Here is a 6,890-nt window from a genome sequence, read left to right on the forward strand (position 1 = left end):
CGCTAAAATGACCAAATTTACGGCGCGGCGCTTGTTTAGCGCGACTGTTGGAGATGCTCTTAGGTATGTGACTTTGCCACACGTACACACACATACACTCTAATTTTGAAGATTAACAGAAGGAGAAAAGAAGGAATTAAAACTCACACTTCAATCTATTATTTCTAACAACCATCATATTAGAATCTTTAATAAAAAGCACACTATTATTTACATTGGACACATAGATATTCTTACAAACATGCTAGTGTGGTAGCATCGGCGTACACGTGTAAAATAGATTTTTGCTTATTGATTTAGTGTGCGTCTGTACTTGCTTTGCTTGATGCTTGTCCTGCTGCTGCCCGTCCTCACTGGAGCTCGTCCAAACCTACCGTCGAGCATGCATGGACGGCTCGGTGCAGTGACTCGGCCTGAACCGACGGTGCGCACGGCACCCACTCCCACCGCTCCACGACTGTCCCGGCCTGCCGCTCCGTCAGCTCGTACAGCACGGCGACATTGGCCGGCTCGGCCGCATTGTACACGTATCCTCCTCTGAGCACACCCCGATCTATGGCATCATCTCCTCCTCATCCTCGTCTTTGTCTCGGGGGAAAAGCCACTCCAACATATCGCTCGGCATTGCGTGGTGCGCCGCGCCGGGGGACATATCTAGAACGTCGCCATCCACCTCCCATGCTTGGACAACGACTCTGTTTACTTCCTCGCCATGGCGCTTCGCTCCGAACAGCATCAGCCGCTCAGCGCCGGCACGATCAGGCGCGACGCCCCATGTGTAAACGCTGGCGTCTGGTCTCAGGTGACATGTGCGATCCCACCGCCGTTTGCAAGGTGAATATCATTACATCGTATCATGTAAAACCAATGTTTTGGATCCCAAGTGGTACTTTTTTCTCGAAGGGCAGCGAAATTCACGGTTACCACGGTAACCATGGATTGCCGGAAAACATTCGGACGAAATTTAAAATCAAATTTTGAATTCAAATATTTCTAAGTTGATATAGATACAGTTTTAACTCTGTGAAATCAGTAAACATCTTGTAGCGTGGTGGCTGTTCACACGCACCAGCCTCTGCAGTTAACTCTCATATCTCGAGTTCGTTTCCTATCCACTTACATAATTTTGCAACTTTCATTTTTTTTTCTTTTGCATTCTAAAAAAGAAAGAAAAATGAGAGGGGAAAGATTCGAACCCGCGACTCCAGAGCGCATGCGTTTGCCACTACGCCATCACCTGTTTAGTTGCTACATTAGAGATGCCGCATATTTAACTGACTCAGTGTTTGAATTCAAAATTTTTTAAAAACTCGAATTTTTTTACTCGGTATGAGTGTTTTCCGTGGGTTAGCGGGAAACGCGGTAACCACTCGAGATCACAAAATTTCGAGCGGTACCCAAAACAATGTGTAAAACACAAATGGGGATACATACAATGCCATACAATCGACACATGAATACATCAATACATAGCAAACACGAACGATATCCACCCTGCTAAGCCCAGGCTGCTGACGAGGAACTCATCCCTTAATCGAAGAAGAAGAAGTAGAAGAAGAAGATCTTCAAAACAAGCAAGCGTCGCTCTCATGTCAAATCATTGCATTAGATGTGCCCGCACATCTTGTTGTAGTAATCTGTGAGCCATGAATACTCAGCAATCCCGTTATCATGGGTATAAGACTAGCAAAGCTTAACGGGTCTCGAATGGCTAAGTGGTGATGTTACAACAAGCATGTGTAAGGTGGCTAATGTATGTGTAAAAGAATAAGAAGAGTAATCTACGCATAATCGGTCGCCTACTAGTAATGATTAAGAAGTAATCCTGAATAACTTACGAGTCAAATATAACTCCACTATGTTCTCTTTCCGAACTCCCTCAAAAAGAGATAATCACGGTTACGCACGCGGTTGGTGTATTTTAATTGAATTTGGTGTCAAGTTATCTACAACGGGATATTATAAATTTCCAAGTCGCCACATAACCGCGTGCACGACTTCTGAAAATATTTAACCCTGCAGGGGTGCTCCATGTAGTCCATTATAAATTACCACATGCATCCGCTGAACATCCTCACACAGTGATAACACGATGCTTACGATAAGGAATCCCAGTGGACAAGCCACTCGTCAAAGGTAAAACTAAGCCATAAAGACCTCTCGATGTGTCGACGATCCCGATAGGAGCCGTGTATCTTGTTCTCGGGACACGACGGATAAGGGAAGCTTATGGTTGGCTGAGATCCAAGTTTCCAAGGGGCACCACAAGGTGCTCTGTTTTGGACCAACACTCATGAGGAGCACTGGCCCGGGGTTGTTGATTAATTATCCATGATTATCAATAAGTCACTAAGCAAATTTTAGTTGTCATTTGGCAAATGTGGTACCAATGTTGGGCCTTGTTGAAAGAGTTTTATCCTAAAACGAATGATCAAGGGGTCCCCATAATAACCCACATGTGTTAGAAGCGCTCACATGAAACTTACCACCGATATGACGAAAACTAGGTCGGCAATAATGGAACAAAACACCAAGCAAAAGACCGAACCTTCCACCCTTTTACTAAGTGTATACATGCATTAATTAAATAAGAGATATTTTGATATCCCATGATATCTGAAGGTGCTCTGGCGAGTGTTGCAACAGTCTATAACACGTAGCGTTCGGGAGAGCGTCATGTCCACATGAGTACAAACATGACGCTAGGTGTAAGACGGGATTGGTCAAGACCATGTCGATAGCTAGCACTCAGTTGTCTTGAAGTTCTAGCAGAATCATTCTAAGCTTGGAGCACACAACATCGAAAGATGAACAAGAGTCATATGGTGACATAATCGGCAATAGTTTGCTCACCGATCATCATCAGTGATGTCGATATCAATGGCTGAGAACTAAATTTGGATCTTAAATCACTCACTACGAGTTATGAGAGATATTGATTTGAGTGGAAGCCCATTTAGGTACTGATTAAGGTTAATCACTAGTGCAAATTAATTATGAACGGTGTCTATGTGTAGTTTGCATTATAGTTGTAGAACTATTGCTCGTAGTCCAACCTTTGTTATTGAAATTGATTAGTTGTTATTTATCTGGTTGAATCTTTATGATTGAGAGGATCGTCCTCTATAAGTTCCAAGAAGGATTTTTGCCCTACTGCATACTTATAATATTCTCATGCTGATGCTATGAAATATGAGACCCCCGTGCATCAATCAAAAAGCTAGAATTGCATTATAGTCTGCTTGCTTCTGAGAACTTACAGTTCAAACTGTTTGGGATAGTTACATGATATTCTTGGAACTAATTTCCTTATCAGAAACAAACAAATAGTAAAAGATATGTGATATATAAATAAGTGTTTTGTTTGCATGATCTAGTGAAGTGTTCGACTATGTTTAAGAAGAAAAATCAATCAATATGGCAATCAAGCATACATAAATGATCAATGTAAGGAGGAAGACGTCCGGCCTCTGCATTTGGACGATGCATGCAGCCACTTATTAATTATTCACAAAAAAACTTACAAAGAAATACAACAGCAAGTCTGAAGCCACCGTCTAGGCTACATCTGTTGCTACTCCTATCAGTTGATGAAGGATGCTGATAGTCCTAGCCTAATACCACAGACCTTGCAGCCAAGCCTACCATCTAAGACCTGAGGCCCCAACCAATCTACAAGTTGCAAGTCAGTTAGGGATATAGAAAGATACCCCCCCTCAATAATCCATGGAAGTGTCTAAAGAACTGAAACTGTATTATGGTATGCACCCATTCGCTGGAACAAGAAAATTTCTGGAATTAGATCAACTCACAATCTTGATGTAATAGAAATATTGATGTGGCAGAACTCCTGAAGGAACTCCATAACTGGCTGCTGTAATCTGAGCACACAACATTGTAGATATTAAGAGCATGTAACATACATGGGTAAATGTCACGTGGATTAGACAGATCATTAGTACTAAGCTATCAGGTTATATGATTGCAACGGGGAAGAATAATCTAAAATCTGCAGCTGGAAACTACTCTGACCTGAATAGAGTTGTGATGTGCGTGAGGGCAAGAAGCTGTCTGTTCATATTATAAATTGATGCATAGCAACACACTGCGTGTAATGGCAAGAACTTTGATTATGAGTCATTCATGCATACATAATATACACATGTATTTGATAGAAACTTGGACAATAAATTAGGATGCAAAAAGAGAGGAGGGTGACACCTGGAAAGAGATGCATATCCCTGCCATTTAGGAGTGGTTCAAGGAAGTGCAAGTAGAGAGGGGAAATGAGCATGTTAGCTGATCCGAACGAGTAGTGAATCGCACGAGGGAGCCAGCGTCCACATGAGAGAGTTGTGCGTTGGCATGTGGCGGTTCATCCTGGTGGAACTATGGAAGAGGAACAACACGAGGATGTAGGAGGGACCGAGGGAGTGGAGGTGCGTGAGGAAATAAAGCAGCGTGGGAAATGGAAAAGACGTTGAGGTTGCAGAAGGTGGAGAGAAAGAAATAATCAATAGAAAGTCAGAAACGCCATGGGGAGAAGACGCTATGCTGCGTGGGGAAATCCTTTCGGGAAAAAAATTTAGGGACCTCTTACTCGGCACTTCAGGCGCCAGGACCTTCCTGGCGCCCGCGAGCCAACGCTGCTGGGCCGGCCCACCAACGAGCAGTGCCAGCGAATCCTAGCCACTTGTGCAACCTGCTACCACTCACCATGAGAAGCGTGAAAAATAGTTTAGGGCAACCTGTAGCCGCGCTGTAGCAAAGTTCGAGAGTTATTTCAAAAAATGTTCACGAACATTCAGAAAACTTAAGAATTTGTTTTCAAAAGGAAAAAAGATCATCAAATCGAAAAGTTCATGTATTCCACAAAAGTTCATGAATTCAAAAGTAGTTCATCGATTTTAAAAAAAAGTTCATCGGTTTGAAAAATGGTTCACCAAATTTGGAAAAACCTCATCCAAATTGACAGAAAAGTTCATCGATTTGAAAAAATATCATCCATTTTTAATAAAAGGTCATTGAATTTTTAAAAAGTTCATCGAAATTGAAAAAAGTTCATGAATTTTCAAATAAATCCAAAATTCTGAAAAAAGTTCATCGAATTCAAAAAATACATTGAATTGAATTAAGAAAATAATTAATTTGGAGAAAAAAGTTCACCGATTTTAAGAAAAGTTCACGAATTCAAAATAAATCAACAAACCACGCAGAAGAACAGAGAAAATACAGAAAAAGAATAAAAGGAAAAAAATGAAAAAAATAAAAAAGAAAGAAGAAGTAAGAAAAGACGGAAGAAGATGTTATATATCATACAGTGTATGTTGGCGTGGTGGTTACTGGCGCTTAGCTCGATCCTTCAGGTCCGTTGGGGTGCATTTTTTGCGTCGAACATCAAAAAGAGGGGAAGATGGGTCTGCCCAGAGTGGGGCGCTGCGTTTACAAAATACAAGTTAACGGACGCCTGCAGCGCCAAATAGAATTTGCCGAAAAATTACCTAGCAAAAAGAGGGGAAGATGGGCCTGCCCAGAGCGGGGCGCTGCGTTTACAAAATACAAGTTAACGGACGCCTGCAGCGCCAAATAGGATTTGCCAAAAAATTACCTGCAGAACAAATGAAATGACCCGACAATGACTCGGGTGGGGGAGTTAATGGGCCCGAATTCGAACAACCCATGTGGAAGAAATATAGTAGTTGGGGAAGGCATCGGCGGGGCGCATACCCCCTGCGCTGTGTGCTGGTCCATTTAAATTAGTTTTTCCTGATTTTAAATTCGAAATCATTAATTAAGGAGTACTCATTGCCAAGAACATTCCACTTTCCCAGGTCGCGACAAGTGGCGCACATGCAGCGCGCCACTTGTCGCAACCTGGGAGTTTTCCCTTTTTTCGTAGATCCGTTTATTCAAAACATTTTATATTTTAAACCGTGCGTAAAAATCTCGAACCGTTTTCATCATTGGATTCCTTGCATCGAGATCTCCAAAACTAGATCCCATGTTGATAGGTTTTGACGAACTTTTTTCCTTTCTGAGAGGCACGGCCGTGACTCTCGCGGAAGCACAACCGTGCCTCTCGCGGAAGCAAAACCGTGACTCTCGCGAAAGAAAAAAAAACGTGTTTTTTCCTTTCTGAGAGGCACGTCCGTGACTCTCGCGAAAGCACAACCACGCCTCTCGCGGAAGCAAAACCGTGAATCTCGCGAAAAAAAACAGAAAACGCGTTCTTTTTCGTTTCCGAAAGGCACGATCGTGACTCTTGTTAAAGCACAACTATGCCTCTCGCGGGAAAAAACCGTGACTTCGTGAAAGAAAAAAAATGCGTTTTTTCACGCAATTTCTTTCAAATTTTGTTTTTTGCTCGGAAAGCTAAGAAAGACCGGGGGAAAACCAAAACGTCGAAAAAACCCGAAAAAAGGTTTAAAAAGCCCAAAACGCGTGCGGGAAAATAAAATAAAATCTGGAGGAAGCGTCCAGAGCGCGACACGGGGCGAATGGCTGAGAGCGCGCCAAATGGTGCTGATCGTTGCAAGGCTCCCGAAGAGCGCTCGTTAACTAGTTGCTCCCTTTTAAATTGCCATGATTTAGAGCCCGCTGCACCGGATAATGTGTAACGCCCCGAGACCGATGTGCCAGGTGTCCTCGAATTATTCGATGTTGTTGCGTTGTCATTTCTTGCGTGTCATGCATTGCATATCATGTCATCATGTGCATTTCATTTGCATACATGTTCGTCTCATGCATCTGATCTTTTTCCCCGTTGTCCGTTTTGCAATCCGGCGCTCCTATGTCATCCGGTGCCCCTTTCTACCTCTTTTCGTGTGCGGGTGTTAAAACATTTTCGGATTGGACCGAGACTTGTCATGCAGCCTTGGTTTACTACTAGT

General features: G+C 42.8%; 1 pseudogene; it reads right to left on the reverse strand.

Annotated features, from left to right (window-relative positions):
- Window positions 1–296: 296 nt before the first annotated feature.
- Window positions 297–826, reverse strand: LOC119295598 (annotated as a pseudogene).
- Between the last annotated feature and the right edge of the window lie 6,064 nt (window positions 827–6,890).

The sequence above is a fragment of the Triticum dicoccoides genome, chromosome 1A (genome assembly GCF_002162155.2).
Source record: "Triticum dicoccoides isolate Atlit2015 ecotype Zavitan chromosome 1A, WEW_v2.0, whole genome shotgun sequence".
Classification (NCBI taxonomy): domain Eukaryota; kingdom Viridiplantae; phylum Streptophyta; class Magnoliopsida; order Poales; family Poaceae; genus Triticum; species Triticum dicoccoides.